The sequence below is a fragment of the Muntiacus reevesi genome, chromosome 11 (assembly GCF_963930625.1).
Source record: "Muntiacus reevesi chromosome 11, mMunRee1.1, whole genome shotgun sequence".
Lineage (NCBI taxonomy): Eukaryota > Metazoa > Chordata > Mammalia > Artiodactyla > Cervidae > Muntiacus > Muntiacus reevesi.
In genome coordinates this window covers 52,337,382-52,363,753 of record NC_089259.1, presented here as the reverse complement: position 1 = coordinate 52,363,753, position 26,372 = coordinate 52,337,382, and positions in this window count along the sequence as shown.

The following is a 26,372-nucleotide window of genomic DNA, read 5'->3' as shown; positions in this document are numbered from 1 at the left end:
GAAGATCCCCTGAAGCAGGAACCCACTCCAGGGCAACCCACTCCAGTATTGTTGCCTGGAAAAATCCCATGGACAGAGGAGCCTGGTAGGTTACAGTCCATAGGATCGCAAAGAATCAGATACAACTGAAGTGACTGTGCACACATGCATGCATGTATATAACTGTACAACATAAAGAGTGAGCCTTAATGTAAGTTATGAACCTTAGTTAATAATACTTCATTAGTTTTAACAAATACGTTACACTAGAACGTGATGATAGTAATAGAGAAAACTATACAGGGGGGAGGGGTTGATGTGAACTCTTTATACTTTGTGCTCAATATTTCTCTGAATCTAAAATTGTGCTAGAAACTAAAGTCTATTAGTTTCTTTTAAAACTTAATTGGGAAGTAAAACTACTTTTCCTGCTACCATTAAAAGCATGAAAAGGACTAGACTGATCAATTCTTCATTCCAAATACTTTATCTGTGGCCACTCATTAACATTCTGTTGGCAGGTGGGCTGATCTGGAATGTCCAAAATGGCTTCACCCTTGCGTCTGGAGCTTTGGCAGGAATGAATGAGCAGCTGTGCTTATCTGGGACTAACAAGGTCAGTGTGTACACATGGCCTCTCCAGCAAGCTATTCTTAGTGCAGTTCAGCTTTTTCCATGGTGACCAGGGCCTCCATAGGGAGTGTCCCATGATACAAGCAGTGAAAGTCGATGGTTTCCGAAATCCTGGGCCCAGAAACTGGTGTGGTGTCACTTCTGCCATTTCTTCACAATGCCTAGTGAGGTTCAAACAGAGAGACCTGTTGATAGTATTCAGCTCTTGACCAGATGGACCTCAAACAGTCAATAACCATCTTTAATCTTTGTGTGTGTGTTCTTGCCCAGTCGCTCTGTTGTGTCCAACTCTTTGTGACCCCAAGGACTGTAGCCCACCAGGCTCCCCTGTCCATGGAATTCTCCAGGCAAGGATACTGAAGTGCAATTTCCTCCTCCAGGGGATCTTCCTGATCCAGGGATCAAGCTATCTTTTCTTGTGTCTCCTGCATTGACAGGCAGATTCTTTACCACTGGGAAGTCCTTTAATGAGAATGCTAACAATATTTCATTTTAATTATAACATTAACAATGCTGTAGATGTCTTTATGCTTTTTACTATTTTAGTGAAATTTTCTTCAATTTCTGATTTGATAATAGTTTAAAGGCTTTTCCCTTGTCTACTGAGATGATATGACAAGAGCATATGATCATATGTTTTCTTCTTTATATTAATGTCTGTTACTTAGTAGATAGATTCAGTAACTGTAAAAGAATCTCAACTAAGGACTGCTTAAAGCAGACTAAAGTTTCTTTCTTTCTAATTTAATAGACCAGGCATGTGAAGTACAGATTCTGATATAGAATCTGTTCCGGACTCCTGCCTTTCTGTTCCTGTATCCTTCTACTGCTCATAAGGATGTTATATTTCTGTCATCATTTCTGTAAGCAGAAGAGAAAAAAGGGGGTGAAATCAGGTGTGCTTCTTTTTATTTTAAGATAACTGACTGGAATTTATACACATCACACCATCTCACATCCCTTGGCCAAAATTTAGCTCTATGGCACCATGCGTTTGCAAAGAATGCTAGGATATAAGTGTGGTGTTCTGGGAAAACACACACCCTCACTATATATATATTTCTGGAAAAACATATTTCTAGGCAAAAATTGTACTTACATGGAAGGAGAAAATAAATAAATAAATAAAATAGTCCTGACACGTGGTGAACGTAAGAATCAGTTTTCTAACATGAAGTCAAGCTTGCATATCTGAAGCAAATGCAATTAGCTCATGCTGAACCATCACTTCTTTCAGCAGTGTTAATTTGCTTTGCTGCTGCTATTTGGGAGCAAATCTCTCTTAGAGCTTGGCCTACAAGATTCCTTTCTTATTCTGTCCTGGCCCATTTTAGTATCAAAGTTATGCAAATATTAAAAAAATTAATTTGGGAGTGAAACTTTAAAAAAAATTCTTTTTGATATATGTTAGAGTTTTTTCTTGAACTTAAGTCTCTTTATTGCATGAGGCTGCACTAACAACTTAAAATCACTTTAGTGCTTTTTTCCGTCCATACAGGTGTCCTGTATGAACACAAACTGAAGTAAGGGGTGATTGTTTTCCCTCTCCTCCAGATGCCAAGTTTAAGCCAGGTTTTATTTGTTTTTTTGTTGGTTTTACTGACACATTCTGCTTAGCAGCTTTATTTTCCTTTTATCCTTATGATGCCAATGAAATCTCTTCCCAGAGTTATAGGAGAAGTTTCTTATTTTGGGTCCCTTGCCCTAGGTTAGACTGTATCTCCTTATTCTCATCCCCATGCAAATATCAGAATAGAAATTCCAGGTATCCAAGTTTTTTCAGTAGTGAATAATGTGAAGGCAGCCTTCCTTTGTCATTGTTGTTGAGTCGCTAAGTCATATCTGACTCTTTTGTGACCCTATGAACTGTAGCCTGCCAGGTTCCTCTGTCCATGGGCTTTCCCAAGCAAGGTTACTGGAGTAGGTTGCCATGTCCTCCTCCAGGGGAGCCTCCCAAGGCAGGGATGGAACCCGTGCCTCCTGCATCTCCTACGTTGGCAGGTGGATTCTTTACCACACCTGGGAAGCCTTTCACATCAACTAGCCACGGATAAGATCTCCTTCATGTATATTAACAAAATGCTTTATCAAAAGCTTTTCAAAATACAGTAACTTTATGATTCACATTATAATCATTGTTCTAGGTGTCTATTTCTCTCCATAAATATCATTTCTGAGAACAGAGACCATATTTCACCTTGGAATCTCTATAAAAATCCAATACTATAACTCATTAATGTGTCAATAGTGGCCCAGTTGTTAGAGTCCTCCCACAATACAGGAGATCCAGGTTCCATCCCTGGGTCCAGAAGATCCCCTGGAGAAGGAAATGGCAACCTACTCCAGTATTCTTGCCTGGAGAATCCCATGGACAGAGGAACCTGGCAGGCTACAATCCAAGGGGTTGCAAAGAGTCTGACAAGACTTAGCACCTAAACCACACACATACATTTATTGCATTCAATTATATTGACCCCTTTCTATTTCTTTTACATTACAACATGATAAACTTCAGATTCCTAAAGTTATCCATGTGGAGTGTTGGGAGATATTTTCTATTCACACTTAAGCTTCAAAATAAAATAAAAAATGAAGTTTAAAAAATAAACTGAAAAGCATAAAGGACACTACAAAACAAGGGGATTTTTCTGAGTGGAAGGATTTAAGCTAAAAGGCAGAGTCTCTGTGGGCCTCTTGGAAATATGCAGCTGTACTGCTGGCCACAGTCTGTAGTTCAAGAGATATTTTCTAAGTCTGTTGTTGTTATTAATTTGTGGAGAAGAGGTCTCTGCAGAGGAAAGAAATCCAAGATTCTTTGTTTCCTTTTCCATCACTCACAGTCACTGTAATGTCAACACCATTTAGGTCAAATTTCAGGCATTCAAAATGTGCAGCTTTGTCCAGCTGCAAGGACTAAAACTCTTCTTGAGCACTGCAGCCTGACCCATAAAATATGTCTAAGGGTGTTAGTAACAATTAGCAGGTGTGTACCTTCACCAGAAAGCTTGCATAAGACATTTTATGCATAAAGTAGTATATGTGGATTTAGTAAGAATTATGGAGAGGCAGATATATAGGTTTTTTTTACTAATGGATCTTAAAGAATTGAAATGATTCAACCATCATAAATTAAACCATGTAAATATATGTTACAAAAGGACACCTCCCCCCCTCGTCCTAGTCAGCATGCTCATTGGATAAGGTCACAGGCTCTGCTGCCCAAGAGCCTGTCCCGGAATCTACTCTCTTCCATTCCAAGGAGAATTAAAAATCCTCTTCAAGCCACTTAATGTATCTAATTTTTGGATTCCTCATCTATAAAGTGGAGATAAAAATACAACTGATGGATGATATTTTGTGAAAATTCATCATGGTAACACAGGTATCAGTTTTAGCCCAAGATGAGCAATCATTAAAAGTTAGCAATCATTTGTTTTTATTTTTATTATAATTTTTTAATTTTTTTTGGCTGTACTCCATAGCATGTGCAATCTTAGCTCCCTGACCAGGGATAAAACCTGTGCCCCTGCAATGGAAGCATGGAGTCCTAGCCCCTAGACTTCCTGGAAAGTTGTAGCAATTACTTTTAAAAAAATTATTTTAGGGACTTCCCTGGTGGTCCAATGGTTCAGACTTTGCCTTCCAAAGCAAGGGGGTGCAAGTTCGATGCCAGGTAGAGGAATCCCACATGTTGTGCCATGTGGTGTGGCCAAAAGATTTTTTTTAATGGTCTGCTAAAATTGTTTTATTATGGTTAAACCACAGACAGACTCTTATCCTTCCACCTCGTGTCTTCTCATCCATCTTTGCTCTCCATCTTCATCATGTTCTTTAGCAGCATATCTGGTCACTCCTTTTCTGGCTGGAAGCCACACCCTTCCTCTCCATTCTGCCAAAACCCACAAGATTAATCAGGTCAGTAAATGCACTTACAACATGCCTCAATCTACCCACTCTTTGTTCTTCTGTTATTTCCATTTTTCCAATTTCCCACATTTCCATAACCCTTCTTGCCCACTTTCTCTTCCACATTCAGAAACTGAAGCACGTCACTAGGCAAGTGACCAAGTCAACCGACCTCGGCTGGGCTCTTGTTGTATCTCAGCAGTTCTTTTATTTATCACTTGTTGACTCCCCATCGCATTCCTTGCTGCAGCTGTTCCTAATATTTCCATTCTGCTCAAGTCCCTAGTTCCAGCCCTCCTCCTTCCCCTCTTAGCACTTAACCTCACCTCCTACTGAGAAAATTGAAACCATCCCAACCTAAGTTTACACCATGGCCCTCCTCTTCTACTTAAAAAAAAAAAAATCTGTGCATCTCTTTTGTTGCTCTGCATTGACTTGAGGAAATGGTTTTCTTTGCAGGGAAACAGAGCATCATATTCTGGTTGAGAAATCTGGGTTTGGAGTTGGACCAAGTTAGATACTTTGTGTTGACATAGTCAGACATTGACAAATGTTTCAGTTTCACAGCCTCAATATTACCGTCTCTAATAAGGAAGTAATAATTTCTACCTTACATAGTAGTAAAGAATAATTAAGTGTTTGGCAGTTGGCAAATAGTAAACATTTAATAAACTATTATTTTTGGTTGGAAAGCCCAAATTCTTAACCTGCATTCTTAAGCCTATTAACCCTAATAATTATAATAATGATGATGATAAAAGTAAATAATCTCCATGCCTTTCCCATTAAGTTAGTTACTCAATTATCTCTTTTCTTTCTCAATTCTTTAACTAATCCAGTTCATTGATCAAGTCTTCCTTTTTCTTTAAAAGAAAAAGAACTGCCTTCTGTTTAAGCCAAAATCCCATTGCCCCCTGAACTTTTGACCAGTGTCCCTGAAAAAGTTGTTACCCTAGCAGCCTTTTCCAAGTAGTTCTTGAAACCCTTTAAATATAATTCTTCATACTATTTAACCCGTTCCTTAAAAAGCACCTTTGGATGCATGCTCATTCAGCCTTAGTTCCTCCATCTCTAATCTCCAACTCCTCTTGTACAATAGCTCTTGTTCTGATTCACCCATTCTCTTTCTGACTTCTGTAACTTTATACAAACCTCATCCTCTTCTTCTTCCTTCATATTCTTTACTTGCTACTAGTATTCCTTCTATTGCCAAAGTTTAGCCATTCTTCCACATTTTGTCCTTGTCTTTATTCCTGTATTTTCCCTGAGCAAGCTCTTTGATTCTCATAGTTTTAATGATAGATCCTCACAGTGTCTCCTCAGACCCAGGAAATTTTGTATTTTCTGCAAAGAATTTTTTCTTAACAATATAAGAGTACCTGTAGGGGTTTTCAGTTTTGTATTTACCTTAATGTCTTTTTGCTACTTTTAAAGCTGCATAATTCTAATTGCCTCTAAATATCTACACCTTAAAGTCCTACCTAAATTAAAATTGAGCATAAAAACATAAATTTAATCTTTTGGAGAATGGTTCTTCCTTTCCATTTATTTCTTTTCAATAGTTATTTCATACTCCAAGTCACCCAAACTTAAAATAGTAAAGATATTAAATAAGCAAGAAATATTCATTGATCCCTATTCTTTGACAGATCTGGGTACCAGCAGTGAGCAGAAAAATGTGGTTCATGAGTTCTTAGAGATTAAAGTCTAAAATGAAGTCACACATAGAACAATTAAAACAAGTGTTAATTTTCTAAACAGAGAGTACAGGATGCAGTAAAAATTTTATACACCAATGAGACTTAATTAGTCTGTAGAGCTAGTGGAAACATATCACTAAAATTTACAGAAGGCAGAGTTCTGCTTGGGAGGGGAGTAAAGGAATATGAACACTAGAGTCAGAAAGCAATTTATGTGTGAATTTCCTGGTATAAGATGGGAGAACTGATTAACTAGTGGAGAGTGGTTTAAAAGGAACTAAACAGAAATTTGATCTTACAGATTTTCTAAGCTATGTTAAATTTTAACATTTATTCTAAAGGCAAGGAAAATCATTTGGGACTTTTAAGGGAAGGGCTAACAGGATCCCATTTGTATTTATTGTTTTTACTTCTTTTCAGCTTTATTAAAATATAATTGACATATAACATTAACTTTAATGTGTACAATGTGTTGATTCTATATACTTAGATAGTGCACTATGATTACAACCATACCATTAGCTAACACCTCAGTCACATGACATGATTGTCCTGTGTTTTTCTGTGATGAGAATATTTAAAATCTATTCTCTTAGAAATTTTCACGTATTTAATACAGTAAGATATAATCACTATGCTATGCATTAAATCATCAGAATGTATTTGTCTTAGAACTGGAAGTCTGTGCCCTTTGACCAACATTTCTCCTTTTCCCCCACCATCTGGCCCCTAGTAACCACTACTCTACTCTACTATTCTATTCTACTCTGTATTGCTGAGTTTGGCATTTTTGGTCCCACATATTGTCCTTTCTCTGACTTACTTTACTTAGCAGAATACCCTCAAAAGTCTACTCATGTTCTCAAAAAAGTCAGAATTTCCTTCTCTCTTTTGAATGAATAATAATTCATTGTATACACACACATCATCATCTTTATCCATTTATCCATTGGTGGACTTTTACGTTTTTTTCTTGGCTATTTTGAATATGCTTGGCTATTGTGAATATGCTTCAGTAAACATGGGAGTACAGATGTCTCTTCAATATCTTGTTTTCATTTACTTTGGCTATATAATCAGAAATGAGATTGATGGTTCATATGGTGCTTCTATATTTAATTGTTTTAAGGAAATGCCATACTATTTTCTATAGTGGCTGTACCAATTTGCATTCCAACCAACAGAACCCAAAGGTACCCTTTTCCCCATATCCTCACCAGCACTTGTCATCTCTTCTTTTTTATGGTAGTCAATCTAATAATTTTGAGATGATATCTCATTGTGGTTTTGATTTGCATTTTCTTAATAATTAATGATTACCTTTTCAACTACCTATTGGCCATTTGTGTATCTATTCAGTTCTTCTGCTCAATTTTTAATTGGAATTGGTTGTTATTTCTATTGAGTTGTATGAGTTCTTTATATGTTATAAATATTAACCCTTTATTAGATACATGATTGGAAAATATTTTCTCTCATTCTGTAAGTTGCCTTTTCATTTTTGTTGATTGGTTCTTTCACTGTGCAGAAGCTTTTAGTTTGATGAAGTTGTACTTATTTACTTTTACCATTATTGCTGTACTTTTTGTGTCAAATCCAAAGGGGAAAAAAAATTGTCAAGACCTATGTAAGATTTCCCTCTAAGCCTTCTCTGAGATTTTTGGTCTTATGTCTTTTGTTTAAGTCTTTGATCCACTTCAGGCTAATTTTTGTGAGTGGTGTAAGATACTTTCATGCTCTGTTATGTCCAATTCTTTGCGACCCCATGGAATGTAGCCCTCCAGGTTCCTCTGTCCATAGGATTGTTCCAGCAAGAATACTGGAGTGGATTGCCATTTTCTCCTCCAGGGGATCATTTTGACCCAGGGATTGAACTCATGTCTCCTGCAGCGTCTGTGTTACCAGACAGATTCTTTGCCACTTGAGTTTCCTGGGAAGCCCAATATAAGATAGATGCAAATTATGCATGTGGTATCCAGTTTTCTCAACATGATTTATTGAAGAAACTATCCTTTCCTGATTGAGTATTCATAGCTTCCTTAACAAATATTAGTTGACTGTATACACATGGCTTTATTTATGGACTCTGTATTCTATTCCATTTGTCTATATATGTTTATTATGCCAGTACCATACATTTTAACTAATATAGCTTTGTAGTATGATTGGAAATAAGAAATCGTGATTCTTTCAAATCTGTTCTTTCTCAGTATTGCTTTGGCAATTCAGGATCTTATATGAGTCCACACAAATTTTAGAAGATTTTATATTTCTGTGAAAATTTTCATTGGAATTTTGATTAAGATTACATTGAATCTATAAATTGCTCCACATAATGAAGATATTTTAACATTTTAATTCTTTGAATCCATGAGCATTGAATACGTTTCCATTTATTTGTATCTTCTTCAATTTCCAAGATATAATGTCTCATTTTAAAAAATAATGTTTTCATATATTAAATGTGTAATTTAAAATTTATTTATATGTGTATAAAACCTATATATTTATATGTGTGTATTTTTGAAAGATTATGAAAATTTGCCTTAAATTTTGAAAAATTACCTTAAAATTAAGACATCTTTATTCCTATCTTAAATAATATCTTGCCACCATAGCAAATATTGCACATTGCTATTGTCTTTTTATACATACCAAAAGAAAGATTTATGTTTCAATTAAACTATGCCTTTTCTATAGGCAAAAATAAATTAGCATATGGGACCCTATTATCATTTAAGATTTTTATCATTAGAGTATAGAGTATAGATAACAAATTGGTGTTTATTAAATTAATTGAATCCTGAGATATCATGGAATAAACATGACATCATAACATCATAAACCAGTGCATCTTTTAAAATGATAAAATCCATAAAGAAGCAGGGAAAGAGAATAATTAGTCTTAGTTAGGAAGAGCCTAGTTCAAGACAACTTGGGTGCAATACTAGTTTAAAAACTGAGTAACATGAATCAGTTGCTTAGGGTTTCTATGCCTCATTTCCTTCACAATTAAAATTTGAATAATAATAAAGCATAGGTTTTATATGAGGAGCTAATGAGAAAAATCTTAAATCTCTTACAACCACACTGAGTAAGAGTTTGATGAAACTGGCTGATTTTTTCTTTTTTTTTTTGGTAGCATGACCTTCCAGGGAACTTATGGGAATATGTACAAGTAAGTTACCAGTGGAAGGAAGTTGATGGAGAGCCCAAATAATGACTTCCAAAGTCTTTGTGACTTCAATAAATATTGTGTGTTATCTGGGAAGAAAAGAGAGGGATGTAGAGAATAGAGAAGATACAAAATATCGCCCTGGAGAATGGTAGAAAAAACTGGTGAGAAAAGACATACTTTTTATTGGGAGAACCGTAAATTGTAGGGTTGTGTGTGTGTGTGTGTGTGTGTGTGTGTGTGTGCGTGCGCGCGCGCAATTACTAATTTCTTTCCTAACATCACTCAATAGCCATGGTGTAGATTCAGAGAAGGCAGTGAAAGGTTTCTCTAGATCCTTTTTGCTGTTGTAACTGGATTCAATAGGAAAAGGAGCTGGGACAGGATGAAAAGAATCACAGTGATATAAGCTGAGAGAAAAAAAGAAAAGAAGCATTTATAGATAAAACTGAATAAAAAAATTGTGCAGATGAGAATGGAATTTTACCGGAAAGAATGAGAGTAATGGGCTGGAAGAGATTTAAAGATTATGAAGGATACTGACTGCAGTTCCCAACTCTGAAGTAAATAGAAGATGACACAGTAGAAAAATAGTGATATCAGGAAAGATCCCATTTCATTTAAGGCAAATGAATGGAAGAAATATTCAGAGAAGAATATAATAAAGAATATAATAAAACTTCTTATCCTCTGATGTCTGAATTGGTGTAAAGCAGAATAGAATTGAGATAACTAAGAAGTTATCAAATTTCAACCAAGCACAAATAATTGACATGACAATTTAAAAAATCAGTCCATGATTATTTTTAACTGGGGTAGAATAAGAAATTACTGTTATATTACACCTTTAGGCATCAGTAAGAAAATGAGACAAAAATCAAGAAACCCTGTTTTCATGCTTCTCTTATTGTGTTGTAAACAAAGGGTTTGAATAAGATTTTGACAAACCTACCTCACAAAGAGTCTGACACAACTGAGTGACTGAACAACAAGATGTTTGTCTTGATAGGGTTGAAAATTGTGAATTCTCTTCAAATGATCTCAAGTTCAAACATTTCAAAGAATTAAATCACAGGAAACCGATTGAAGATGTGTAACACAACACAATTGTTGTTTAGTTGCCAAGTCACATCTGACTGCTTGTGACTCCACATATTCTAGCACGCCAGGCTCCTCTGTCCTCCACTATCTCTTGGAGTTTGCTCAAATTCAGGTCTACTGAGTCAGTGATGCTATCTAACCATCTCATCCTCTGCCACCCCCTTCTCCTTTTGCCTTCAGTCTTTCCCAACATCGGACTCTATTTCCAATGAATCGGCTCTTTGCATCAGGTGACCAAAGTATTGGAGCTTTAGCTTCACATGTTAGCAAGTAGAAAAAAATGCCAAGATGCCCTTAAAAAGTCAAAAAGAATAAAATTACTATGTCATGAAATTCTGAAAAGCAAAAAATTGCAACTTTAGAATAATATTTAATAATGTTTTTCTTATAAATCCTGGCTTGCATATATCAAATGCTCTTTAGATATACATTGAAAAGCTAAATTAGTAGTTATCATTTACAAAATAAGAACAAAATACAATGACATGTATACACTGACATGTATACAACAATATATGATGTTTGAGAATTTAAAAAGAGGCTCTCATTTGTAATTTATTAGAGAACAATGGCTCCAGGTCTATTTTTGCAATGTGTATTAACATAAATTAGGTATGTTCATTATAGGTGTCTTCATCCCAGTGTCCCAATCATTATTGGAGCTTGGTCACGTTACTTTCACAAAAATGAGTAGGAATGAATAAGGGGAATGTATTTCATAATAAATCCATATTAACACTGAAAGAGAAGAGGTATACGAAGTCAATAAAGTTTTCCTGTAGTGTTGTTGTTGTTTTCTATAAAATGGCATTAGTCCTTATTCCTAATGGAGTCAACTGTTAGAATTGGAAATGAGATAACCCGTCACACTTTAGTCTCCTTTGCGATGAGCATTAACCAACTATAAAATGTTCTCTCTTAGGAAGTGGCTTTAGTGAGTCACTGGTCGTGACACAAGCTCAGTACTAGTGTCATTAAAATCTAGATTTTCAGCCCATTTCTACTATTTCTTATTTGACTTGTTGTTGTTGTTGTTCAAAGTCCAGTCAGTTCAGTTCAGTCGCTCAGCCGTGTCCTACTCTTTGCGACCCCATGGACTGCAGGCTTCCCTGTCTTTCACCATCTCCCAGAGCTTCCTCAAGCTCATGTCCACTGAGTAGGTGATGCCATCCAACCATCTCATCCTCTGTCGTCCCCTCTCCTCCTGCCCTCAGTCTTTGCCAGCATCAGAGTCTTTTCCAATGAGTCTGCTCCTCACCGCAGGTGGCCAAAGTATTGGAGCTTCAGTTATGTCATTACTATTTACAGATTTCAGCTTCTTTAACCTATGAAATGAAGACTCCATTAGAGTCTTTTTATACCTAAAAATGGAGGAGACTTTTATAATTTATTTAATGAAACCATGATGCTATATTTTTCCTATCATAAATATAAGAAAAGTAAATAAACAGGCAAACATCTCTTACTGCTTGCATACTTCTGGGGGAAGGGGGGGTAAAATACATTTATCTTAATTGATTAAAGACCACACTTTGGCAGTACTCAAGTACACTGAATTCCAGAAACCCTAAAAACAAAATGCAAAACAGTAATACTATGCAAACAACATCCCTCACAATAGATTTCCTGGAGCATTCTCCAGGACTGTCTTCAATTTAGGGCAGGAGCTCAATGTGATGAAATGAATACGACAGCTCAGCTAGATCTGGATAGTCACGCTTCTACTTACTGCAGATTTCCTTGATGGCTAGGATGGTAAAAATCTACCTGCAATGCGGGAGACCACCTGCAACACAGGAGATGTAGGTTCAGTCCCTGGGTCAGGACGATCCCCTGGAGAAGGAAATGGCTACCCACTCCGGTATTCTTGCCTGAGAAATCCCATGGACAGAGGAGCCTGGTGGGCTACAGTGTATGGAGCCCCAAGAGTCAGATATGACTGAGCTACCAAACCATCTACTGATGGCATTTGGCTTTGTGCTTAGGCCAAGCTCTCCTTTTCTTCCCAAAGAGACTTGCTAAAGTTGTCTGTAGGTTGCTTTAGTTCTATATTCCTCTTTGCAAATCTACTTTGTAGAGTCCAGAGTGAGAGTTCCCCTGGTGGCTCAGTGGTAAAGAATCCACCTGCCAAGGCAGGAGACACAGGTTTGATACCTGATCTGGGAAGATCCCACACGCCGCAGAGCAACTAAATCTGTGCATGCCAACTATTGAGCCTGTGTTCTAGAGCCTGCAAGCTACAACTACTGAGTCTGTTGTGCCATGACTACTGAAGTCCAAGCACCCTAGAGACTGTACTCTGCAACAAGAGATGCCAGCTCCAAAGAGAAGGTGGAACACCACAACTAGAGTAGCCCCATTTCTCTGCAGAGAAAAGCCTACACAGCAATGAAACCTAGCACTTCCAAAAATTAATTAATAAATTATTTTTTAAAAAGCCCAAAGTGATAGATCATGTGGTATTCTTTGCAAGATCAAATGAATTACACTGACTGAGCATTATATTTTGATTCACTTGATTTATGTACACATACTATTTAGTAAAATATTTATTTCACACTCAAGCAAATACAAACCAAACTACCAAGGCATGAATGTTATTATAGGAAGGAGCGGTTTTAATTCTGAATTCCCTGGCTAGTAAAATGCTCTTGAGTGATTTTGATAAAGCCTGAAATGGTCTTTCACTTATTAAAAATAAATGCTTACCTAAGATCTGCTCTCTGAATTATTCAAAGCAGTTAATATACACCAACTTATTAAATCTTCATAAAAACCTTATGATGACATGACCTGCTGTGATCAACAAAATCTGAAGTCCATCTCTGCCACTGTGAATAAACTCTAAATCTTCCTATGTCTTTGTACCACTCTCAAATTTCAAAGTCCTGTTGGGACCATATGATTGGTTGAGCCTGAATTATGTGTCTAAAAGCTTAGTTGCAGAGTCTGACATGGCAATGATTATTGCCTCCCCACTCACCAAAACTCACATAATAAAGAGTTTTACCTAAATAGAGAGGTAGTTTAGAACGGAACTGACCGAAATACAGATATTCAGCATAGCTCATCCTCTTGACTGCTTAACAGTTATGTGACTCTTGCTTTAATAATTGCTTTACCATAAGAAAAGACTCTCGTATAACATAAAAAAAACTTGCAAATTTCAGACAACTAAAAATATGTTCTCATCATCTCAAAAGCGAAGCAACACAAAATCCAATCTCTGGCTCAAAATATAGATTCTCCAGGTGAAAGCCAATCCTTCCCTCTTTCTGTCATGATCCCATATTCTATAATGTATGGGCAAAGTTAAGAATACAAGCAAGATAAATAAACCCTATTTACACATGGAGAGACAGAAAAAGTCGAATAACTTAATGGGAAACGTGGAATATTCTTAGGCGTCAGTCATTTTTGAGTAATTTGTGCTTAAGAAAATCATCACATTATGAGTCATCATCCACTTTGTAGAGCTAAAATTTTGAACTCTAGACTTGAGCGGTGGTGACAGTAGCAAGATCACATTTCTCATGCAGCGGTGGCATTAGTACTGGTAATAATACTAAAGGCGCTGCAGTGAAGTTGATTTTTTTTCATTTAGTTTTTAGAGAAAGCTCCAGAATGGGTCTCTAGGAAGTAATTTTTTCAGCATGGTTTTAAATATACATCTATACATTTGCTTAATTTTTATTCCAATCAATCTACTTATCTTGTTAAATATCTAATATTTTTTCTGAATTCCCCTTTTCTTAAACTACTCAGCACATTTCCAGTTTTTGCAACTATAAAAATACCTAAAAGAATAATGACATTGGAAATGATTTCAGGTAGTAGACATTCAATGATTGATATCTAGGATTGGTCATTCAATATGCTTAGGTCTGGACACAGTAAAAATATAGCTACAGTTAAAAAACAAGACTCTAGGAGTCCTTGAGGGATGGGTACATTATTAGTATCTGTGTTCTCCTGTGCGCATTAAGTCTGCACGAATGCTAAATTGCTTCAGTCGTGTCTGACTCTTTGAGACCCTATGAACTGTCGCCCACCAGGCTTCTCTGTCCATGGGATTCTCCAGGTAAGAGTACTAGAATGGGTTTGCCACACCTTCTTCTAGGGGATCTTCCACACCCAGGGATTGAACACAGGGCTCCTGCGGTTCCTGCATTGCAGGTGGGTTCTTTACCACTGAGCCACCCGGGAAGCCCACCTATTAAGTACAAGTTTCAATTAAATAGCTGCTACTGTTGAATAAAATGTTGATCATGATCTAGGGGTTTGGTGATGATTTCATTTTTTTATAATTGACTTGTAAGTGTAAAGATTGAGGACAAAATATCAAAGTCTTAACTCTTTTTTTTCCCCTTAATTGAAGCATAGTTGATTTACAATGTTGGGTTAATTTCTGCTGAATCACAAAGTGATTCAGTTATGCATATATATTCTTTTTCATACCTTTTCCATGATGGTTTATCACAGGGTATTGAATATAGTTCCCTGTGCTATATAGTAGAAACTGTTTTAATTCTTTAAGATACCGTTCAATAATAGTCTTTACAGATTGCAGCAGAACTGAAAAGCGAGATGAGTTGGTAAAATAAAATATTAATAATGTTTACAAATATACTGGCTGACCTTAGGAAACAAGGATGGAGGTGGTGGGCGAAAAGGGAAACTGAGAATTAGAATAAAGTCATAGGCTTAGGTGAATATAAACCTGATCACTTTGAATCACTAAATCCTACTGAGCTTCTCAAGCCAACAGAAGTAGCTAGTTTATCATTGCCTTGTTTGAAGTCCCTGTTATGACCATGCCTAAAATGTTTAATTTTAAGGACAAGTTAATTCTGTCTGTGTCTCACTTATTCCACCCCTGTTATTTCCAGACATAGAACAAGAATCCAACTTTTCTTTCCTTGGAGAAAAATACAAGTCAAACCTAGAAGAGATAGTGAATATGTCAAAAGTCTGCAAAAATGGGGTTAATTCCTGGCTATTCCTATTTTGATGAGTTTTTTTTAATTAGGAATATGTGTTTGATATTTTCAAATGCTTTTACTCTATGAATTGAGATAATCACATGGTGCTACAATTTTTAGTACATTAGTATGGTGAAGAACAGTACTTGGTTATTGAGTGCTAAATCATCTGTGCATTCCTGAGATGAACTTCACTTTATGAATTAATGGATTTGATCTCTGAAATTTTATAAGTTTGGTACCAACATATTTATAAGGATATTAGTTTCAGTTTCTATTCTTGCTTTGTTGTTGGTTTTGATAGCAAAATAATGTTGGCCCCATAAAGTGAGTTAGGAAATAGTCTTCCCTCTACGATTTACTGGAGAAGTTTGTGTAGCATTGGTATTACATTGTCCTTAATGTTTTGTTTTAGATTGTCAGTAAAGTCATTCTTTGGAGGTTTTGGAGGCTTTCTTTTTTGTAATGCTTTAACTACAGAGTCAATTTCCTCAAGAGGTATCATGCACAGATGGCCAATAAACACATGAAAAGATGCCTAACATCATTAATTATTAGAGAAATGAAAATCAAAACTACACTGAGGTATCACCTCACACCATCATCAAAAATATCTACAAGCAATAAATGCTGAGGATGTGGAGAAAAGGGAACCCTCTTGCACTGTTGGTGGGAATGCAAATTGATACAGCCAATATGGAGAACAATATGGAGATTACTTAAAGAACTAGGAGAAAAACTAGTATCAGTTCAGTTCAGTTGTTCAGTCGTGTCCGATTCATTGCGACCCCATGAATTGCAGCCTGCCAGGCCTCCCTGTCCATCACAAACTCTAGGAGTTTACTCAAACTCATGCCCATCGAGTCGGTGATGCCATCCAGCCATCTCATCCTCTGTTGCCCCCTTCTCCTCCTGCCCCCAATCCCTCCCAGCATCAGGGTCTTTTCCAATGAGTCAACTCTTTGCATGAGGTGGCCAAAGTATTTGAGTTTCAGCTTCAACATCAGTCCTTCCAATGAACACCCAGGACTGATCTCCTTTTGGATGGACTGGTTGGATCTCCTTGCAGTCCACGGGACTCTAAAGAGTGTTCTCCAACACTACAGATCAATTCTTTGGCGCTCAGCTTTCTTCACAGTCCAACTCTCACATCCATACATGACCACTGGAAAAACCACAGTCTTGACTAGACGGACCTTTGTTGGCAAAGTAATGTCTCTGCTTTTTACTAGTATATGACCAATTCTACTACTGGGCATGTACCCTGAGAAAACCATAATTAAAAAAGACACATGTACCCAAGTGTTCATAGTAGCACTATTTACGATAGCTAGGACATGGAAGCAACCTAGATGTCCACTGACAGATGAATGGATAAAGATGTGGTACATACACACGATGGATATTATTCAGCTGTAAAAAACAATGAATTTGGATCAGTTCTGGTAAGGTGGATGAATCTAGAGCCTGTTACACAGAGTGAAGAAAGTCAGAAAGGGAAAACAAATGTCATATATTAACACATACATATGGAATCTAGAAAAATGGTATTGATGAAGCTATTTGCAAGGAAGGAACAGAGACACAAATATGGATATCAGACTTGTGGACACAGGGCATGTAGAAGAGAGTGGGACAAATGGAGAAAGTAGCCTTGACATATATAGACTACCCTGTGTAAACTAGATAGCTAATGGATACCTGCAGTGTACCACAAGGAAGTCAGCCTCATGTTCCGTGATGACCTTGAAGGGTGGGATGGGGAGAGGGGAGGGAGGCTCGTGAGGGAGGGGATATGTGTATAATTATGACTGATCTGCATTGTTGTGTGGCAGAAACCAACACACCACTGTAAAACAATTTTCCTAAAATTAAAAAATAAATTAAAAAAAAGAGAATCAAGTTGCTCAAGAAATATATTTCTTCTTCATTTCCAAAATTTTTTATTTTTATGTTTGTCAAATTTCTTTGCATAAAGTTGTTTTAAATTTTTAATTAATTTAATTTAAAAATCTTTGTTTTATTATTTTTATTATTTATTTTATTTTCTCTATTTTAAAATTAAACAATTTTAAAACACTCTGCTCTTTATTAATTTCTTTCATTTTTTTTTTTACATTAGCTGTCATTTACTCTTGTTTTCTAGATTCTTAATGTTGAAGATGTGGTCATTAATTTGAGACAACTTTTTAAAAAATAATACATGCATTTACTGCTTCTAGTATTAAGTACTGAATAAGCAACAATCCACAATTTTGATATTTCTTTTTAAATCCTATTCAATTTAAGATAGATTTGAAATATGGCTTATTTAGAAGCTTGTTATATAATTTTCAAACATCCCAGAATTTCCAGAAATCTTTCTGTTAATTATTTCTAATTTCATTTTAATCAGAAATTATACTAAATTAACCCAAATTTTTTGAAATTTATTGAGATTTGTTTTATAGCCCATGATATAGATTATGCTTCCCTTGTAGCTCACTCAGTAAAGAATCTGCCTGCAGTGGAGGAGACCCGGTTTCAAACCCTGGGTTGGGAAGATCCCCTGGAGAAGGAAATGGCAACCCACTCCAGTATCCTTGCCTGGAAAATCTCATGGACAGTGGAGTCTGGTGGGCTGCAGTCCATGGGGTTGCAAAGAATCAGGCACGACTGAGCGACTCATACTTACTAATACTTACTTATAGATTATTCTATAAATTTTCCATGAGTATCTAAAGTGTATTTTTTTGGTTTTGGATCAAGTATTCTATTATGTCAATTAAGTTAATCTGTTAAATATTATTGCTCAAGTTCAATATATGATCACTGATTTTCTATCTCCTTTTTAATTTTTGAGATAAAGCTGTTAAAATTTCTTACTCTATTTACAGAATTTTCTACTTCTCCTTGACATTCTGTCAATTTTACTTTCATGTATTTTAATGCTCTATTATTAGGTATATAAACATTTAGGTTTGTTATGACACCCCTTTATCACTATGAAATGAATGTCTTTAATCCCTGGAAATATTGTTTTTCTGAAATATACTATATCTGTTATTAATACAGCCACTACAGCTTTCCTTTGATTAATGTTAGCATGGCATATAATTTTTGGTACTTTTACTATTAACATATGTGTGTCTTACTATTTAACATAATTTCTTTTAGACACATATAACTGGCTATACAATTTTCCCTTTCTCACTGGTTTGGATCAAATTAATTATAATATACCTTTATAAAATACATATATATATAATACATATGTATATATACATAGATAATATGTGTGTGTGTGTTTATGTGTGTATTTTTTCGTTTTGCTTGTGCCTGGAGCTTGTTGAGATTTTTGGAACTGTGGGTTTATAGTTTAATCAATTTGGTAATTTTCATATCATTGTTTCTCAAATTTTTTTTTACTACTCCTTTTCTGCCATCTCAGCCAAACTCCCTGCTTCCAACTGCAATTATAATTAGGATTTCAGAGTTATCCCAAAGTTCACTAATATCTTGTTCATTTTTAAAATTATGTATTTTTCCCTGTGCCTTTCATTTTGTGTATCTGTTGCCATATCTTCAAGTTCACCAATTGTTTCTTCTGCAATAAGTAGTCTGCTGTCAATCACATTCAATGCCTTTTTCATCTCAGCCATTGTATTTTCACCTCTTGAAGTCTGGCTATATTTTGATATCTCTTCTCTCACTACTTAACATATTCAACTTTTCCTCTAGCTTTTAGAACATATGGAATACAGTTGTAATAACTGTTTTAGTGTCTCTGTCTGCCAATTCTAACATCTGGATCAGTTTCAATCGATTTATTTTCCTCATTATAAGCTGCATTTTCCTGCATGTTTTCATGCCTGATCATTTTTATTGGACATTCGACATTGTCGATTTTACCTTGTTGGATACTAGATATTTTTATCATACTATATTCTCAACCTTTGTTCTGGGAGACAGTCATGCTACTGAGAAACAGTTGGAGACTTTTGAGTCTTACATTTAAGATTTGCTAGGTGGGTCTGGAGTAGTGCTCAGTCCATGGCTAATTATTTCCCACCACTGAGGTTAAGATTCTTCTGAATACACTACCAAATGTTCAATGAATTATGAGGGTTTCCAGTCTGACTGATGGAAATAGGGTTTTATTCCCAAAGCTTGGCAAGCTCAGGTTTCTCTATTCTAATCCTTTTAGGTGGTTCATTTCCACGGCTCAGGTCATTTTTCACATGCTTTCACTGATCAGCCCTCTGATGAACACTTGTGGGATCCCCTTGACAGATCTCTAAAGTTCTCTCTCTGTGCAGCTCTATTATCACGACACTGTCTTAGGAACTCAGCTACTTTGTTCTCCCTGGACTATTGGATCTGTCTCCTCTACTCAGGGAGCCTGCCAAGTTCTACCTGGGTTTTTTCTTGCTCTGTGACCTGGAAACTCCCTCAAGATGGTAAACTTAGACAATTTAGAGCTCACTTCATTCTTTTTTTCTCCTATCTCAAGTCACTATCCTCCATTGCCTAAAATCCAATATCTTGAAAAGCATTGTTTCATTCATTTTGTCCAGTTATTTGTTTCTCTTAGGAGGCTAGATCCAGCCTTTGTTACATATGGATCATACTTGATGGCCAGGAGCAAAAACTTCTCTAAAACAGATATTTTAAAAAATTGGCACAGTCCCCATGTTGCCTTTTCACGTCATGGAGTGAGACAATTTTGACCACTGAAAGTGGTTGTAATTTATATATCTTTCAAAATTGTAAGCTAAAAACAACATTATACCCTTGGGGGAATCAGTAATTAATGCCATCACCAAAACTTTAAAATATGCATGGATTAGTATTCCTGTTACATACTCATTTAAAGTGCCTGCTGGCTAATACAGTTGGTGATTATTCTTAGTATATGTCAGTGAGTTATTATGAACTTACTCAGCTGTTTACTCCAATTACAAGCCAACACGATCTCAGGACCTATTATTCATTTAAGGATCTTTCAAACACTAAAGAAAGGAAATTATTCTAATAGAAACTGGCAACTCAAAATGATCAGGAACCATGGATGACTTTGTACATTATGTTTATGAATAAGATGCTAAATCCTGGAACCTAATACTTTTGTAAAGTTACTAGTTTTCCAGTAGCTCACACATGTAAGGTAATTTACTTCAGGGTGAAGAAAAAAAAATCATCACATTTGAAAACTCCACCATAGGTATATCTCTTTGAATTTCAAGCTTACCTATACCACTTTGGATATACAGTTCAGAACAGACCCATTTACCACATTGACTCAGAAATCTGCTAATTTTGAGTGAAGTCCATAGGAAGAAAAGACTCTCCAGTTGGTCCAGCCTTCAGTGTTCTGTCACGTGGACCTGTAGCATCATCTACCTGTGTCAGACAGAGGTGCTTCAGTTTGCATTTGTATTTCAAAAAAGAAGTCACATAACCAAGTAATTAAGGCATAATTTATTTTAAAAAAGTAAAACATGTCTCAAAGAAAAGGGGAGGAGAGAAAAGCAGTGGGAAAAATAACATACAGAAAACAAGATTAGGGAGTGAATCAGGAAAATGAGAAATAAGAGCAACAGTGGATTTTTCTAGATGCACATTTCAACCCAAGTCATGCTCCAAACCCAAACTCCATCTGTCCACCTTAGTTTTCTGGAAGGAACTCCCACTTATTCAGACCCACCCATCCTCCGCAAACAATTCCTTTCCCCAGATATTCTTACCTCCCACACTTAGAACAGCATCACATGTCACTTGGAATTTATAATGCTTTTTATTTTGCTCATCACTAAAACATTTGCCTCTTAGGCAACAGAATTATCATTTTTCTCTCTCTGCCAAACTATGTACTTCTCTTTCTCATTCTGAAGGAAAGAAAATCCAGGACAGAAAATTTGACAGCACGTGCGTCATTTCTAGGCAGCACATACAACTGTATCTGTGGACTCTAAGGACAGTCAGTAAACTGGGGTTTTAATGGTAATTAAGAAATACAAATTTGAACATAAGATCCATTACTTTTTAATGATGCCATACTAGAACTATTTGAAGGGGGAGAAAGGCTTATCTGTACTAGAGAGATGCTTTTTGGAAAAACTGATTCTTAAGTGAATCTCAGATCTCTCTTTTTAAATATGTATTCAAGGCAAACTTAGTAAATATATCTAGCTATTCAGGTATGACAAACATAAAACTTTGTAATGACAGCCTCTGTAAAATATTTAACATTTAAATATTTGTACTATTTTTAAAAATTAAGGTCATCACTCAATAGGCTGTAATATTGATACTCTTTTCATTTTTTAACTGGAAATTGTACTGCCTTTCCACATAGCATAATGAAATCTTTGTCTCACAATCTTGTTTTTTAATGTTAACATTTTTAATATTACATGATGAAAATATAAAATATAATATCTTTTTGTTCATGGGATTAAAATTTTCAATTAAGTAGACATACATTCATTCTTCTGGTTATGCAGTTAAATGAATATTTATCAAGGAAGTTATCCATTTCCTTTGTCATTAAGTGTCATAGGAGAAGATATTTGCAGATATCTGGAATTCCTTTGTGCCACCTGAGACCTGACTCTTATTGATATGTGATTTATAATGTTTCTATTCATCAATTTTTTCAAAAGTTTATGATTTTCATAAACTTTTACTAGAGAATTGAGCAGATCTAGGTTTCAGTACTAGCATTTCTCCTTTTATTTTTTTGATTTAAACAAATGGTGTAAATGGTTTTGCATATGGTAGAAGGAGTAATTTAGCACCTAATTGGTAGATTATGTAACATGCTTAGCTTTGAATCTGGCTCATAATAACCAGTCAATAAATTAAAGTTCATACGTTCTGCTCATCTTTTCTTTTTTTTCTCTATCGTTATCCTTTTCTCCTTCCCTCTCTCCCTATCCCTTTTCCAGTTATTATCATCATTATTGTTATCCTCAATGTCTTCATCATCCTCTGTGTCATTCCTTATTTCTTTGAAATATTGTGAAAGTAAATGACATAACGGCAAGCCATTATACGTCAACTCATATTTTTTAAGCATAAGACACATAGGTTGAGGTCTTTAATCCTCCTTACCTATAGGTAATCCTGTTGGAACTATGCAAGAGACATTTCAAAATGCTTGATATTTCTGAAGGATGGAAGGGAACAGGTGGAAATGCAGCTACTCCTTGGGGAGCACGAAAAGGATGCTTTAGCCATATTAAATGCAGCACGCTGAATTGGTAATGGACACTGATCAGCAACTGTTTTGTAAGAAGCATTCTTATCTGCTTCTCTGTATACATCTGTACGTTATTAATCTGCCAGAGAACTTACCTACAGTTAAATAACTCTCTGTAATAATGACCTGTTGGAGTTCTTCATAATTTGTAAGGAGGTTAAGGGCTTCCTTGGTGGCTCAGATGGTAAAGGATCTGCCTATAGTGCAGGAGACCTGGGTTCGATCCCTGGGTGGGAAGATCCCCTGGGGAAGGGAATGGCAACCCACTCCAGTATTCCCGCCTGGAGAATTCCATGGACAGCAGAGCCTGGTGGACTACAGACCAAGGAGCCACAAAGAGTCAGATATGACTGAGGGACTAATACTTTAAGCATGAATAAACCATTACTTAGAATTAATGTAAATGTATGGAAAAGAATTTTACAGCAGAATTCTATTGTTAAAAACATCTCACTAATAGACTCAAGTAAAAATGATATATATAATCAGGAATAGATAAGGCAATATTTTATCTGGACAAATCCAGATTCTCTTGCTGTTTTTTGAATTCTCCCCTGTGGCACTTCTGATCCTTGAGGTTCTTTGAGTGTATTATTGGCAGAAAGTAAGCACTCTGAAAGTGTCGATGCTTGCCAGTGTTATTTTAACTGCTATCTCTATTGCTGATACATTTAAATTTTTCTGTGATTAATAAAAATTAATTTTTAAGTGGAAATAATGTGATTAATCTCCTAATTATTCAAACTTGAGTCCATGTATGACCCACCTGCCAATGCAGGAGACATAAGAAATGTGGGTTTGATCCCTGGGTTGGGAAGATCCCCTGGAGAAGAAAATGGGAATTCACTCCAGTATTCTTGCCTGGAGAATCCCATGGACAGAGGAGCCTGGCAGGCTCCAGTCCATAAGGGTCTCAAAGAGTCAGATACAACTGAAACAGCTTAGCTCGCATGTAAATCCATGTGCATTCTAGAAACCCAAGAGATACAACTACTTTAATGTAACTGACTTCTAGGAAATATTTTCATAGGGTTGTGATGAGAATTGTTTTATAATCCTTGAGTTTTGATGAAAATGAGATTATCTTCTATATTCAGTGTTTGGTCAGTGGGTTCCCAAATTTGGCTAGGTGTCAGAATCATCAGAGTAGTATTTTAAAATACAAATTTCTGAGTCTCAATCTATAGAGATGTTGATTCTGTATGTCCTGGGTAGGACACATATTCAATGAATTTTTAAAAACTCTTTATTTAGTTTTACTGCATAGTAGGAGCCAAGTGTCAAAAATACCCATCTAAAAGACAATTGCCTGTTACAAATAAACCCTGTTCTACATGACTGCTTCTGATGCGTCAAAGTCAAATGGCTCCTTATCCCAAAAATTGTCTGTTTGCCCTTTGATGGTGTTCGGTTATTCCACACATTCTTTCTCATATCACTGTGGATTAAACTTGGAATCTGATTTCTTATCAGTTGTCCTATTTCTACCTGGATTTACATGGACTTACTAGAAAGTGTTTCCTTGAGAATGGGCATAGACCATGGAGCTAATGCTTTCTCAGATGAACTGGGAAGGATTTACGTATCACAGAAATAAAGACAGAAATGCTTAACTTCATCCCAAGAAAATGATTTTCCTCTAAGCTAGGCAAAGCTACTCAAGTGATCTGTAACATTGAGTATGATTAAAAAAAAAAAAAAGTGGACACCCTTGTCTTGTTCCAGATCTTAGGGAGAATGTTTCCAGTTTTTCACCATTGAGAATAATGTTTGCTGTAGGCTTATCATATATGGCCTTTACTATGTTGAGGTAAGTTCCTTCTATGCCCATTTTTTGAAGAGTTTTAATCATAAATGGGTGCTGGATTTTGTCAAAGGCTGTATCTGCATCTATTGAGATTATCATATGGTTTTTATCTTTCAATTCATTAATATGGTGTATCACATTGATTGATTTGTGTATATTGAAGAATCCTTGCATTCCTGGAATAAACCCAACTTGGTCATGGTGTATGAGCTTTTTGATATGTTGCTGAATTCTGTTTGCTAAAATTTTGCTGAGGATTTTTGCATCTATGCTCATCAGTGATATTGGCCTGTAGTTTTCTAGATGTCCATCAACAGATGAATGGATAAAGATGTTGTGGTACATATACACAGTGGAATATTACTCAGCCATAAAAAGCAACACATTTGAGTCAGTTCTGATGAGGTGGATGAACCTAAAACCTATTATACAGAGTGAAGTGAGTCAAACTGACTCACTTCACTCACCATATTAATGAATTGAAAGATAAAAACCATATGATAATCTCAATAGATGCAGATACAGCCTTTGACAAGTGAGTCAGACTGACTCACTTCACTCTGTACAATAGGTTTTAGGTTCATCCACCTCATCAGAACTGACTCAAATGCATTGCTTTTTATGGCTGAGTAAAATTCCATTATGTATGCATATATGGGCTTCCCTGGTGGCTCAGGCGGTAAAGCGTCTGCCTTCAATGCTGGAGACCTGGGTTCGATCCCTGGGTCAGGAAGATCCCCTGGAGAAGGAAATGACAACCCACTTCAGTACTCTTGCCTGGAAAATCCCATAGACGGAGAAGCCTGGTAGGCTACCATCCACGGGGTCGCAAAGAGTTGGACACGACTGAGCAACTTTACTTACTTACTTACTGATGCATATATACCGAATCTAGAAAAATGATACTGAAGAATTTATTTACCAGACAGCAGTGGAGAAACAGACATAGAAAATAGGCTTATGGACGTGAGGAGAGGGTGAGATGTATGGAAAAAGTAACACAGAAACTTAATTACCATATGTAAAATAGATAGCCAATGGGAATTTGCTGTATGGCTCAGGAAACTCAAACAGGGGCTCTGTATCAATCTACCAGGGTGGGATGGGGTGGGAGATGTGAGGAAGGTTCAAAAGGGAGGGGATGTATGTATACCTATGACTGATTCATTATGAGGTTTGACAGAAAACAACAAAATTCTGTAAAGCAATTATCCTTCAATAAAAAAAAATTTTTAAAGATTGCAACAAGAACAAAAGTACTTTTAAGTTTGATTTATCTAGAGTGATGTTCTTCACTCAGTCATGTCAGACTCTTTGTGACCTCATGGACAGTAGCCCACCAGGCTCTTCTGCCATGGAATTCTCCAGACAGGAATACTGAAGTGGGTAGCCATTCCCTTCGCCAGGAGATCTTCCAGACCCAGGAATCAAACCGAGGTCGCCTGCACTGCAGGCAGATTTTTTTTTTTTTTAACCATCTGAGCTACCAGAGAAGCCCAGAGTGATTTTCCAGAAAACCACAACTACAGTACATAAAGAAGCAAGACATGTCTCCTTCAGTTAGCCTTCTGCTTAGAGTTTCAGGGTTTGGGAAGGGCTAGGATATCAGTCTTACGTGGTCAGTGGTGTGGTCATAACGTCAGGGATCAGACTTGGGGTTACCTACAGGGCCTCTGTCCCTGCATGAGGACACTGTTAGTTTTAACTGGATGGATGGATAAGGAGACAGTCAAGGCCCACAAGTAGATTTTCACTAGTAACACAGACAGCAGCGAATCACTCCTCATCATAAATCAGTGTCATCAAGGCCCAGAGGGAAGCTTATTTCATTGACAACAGTCCTTTA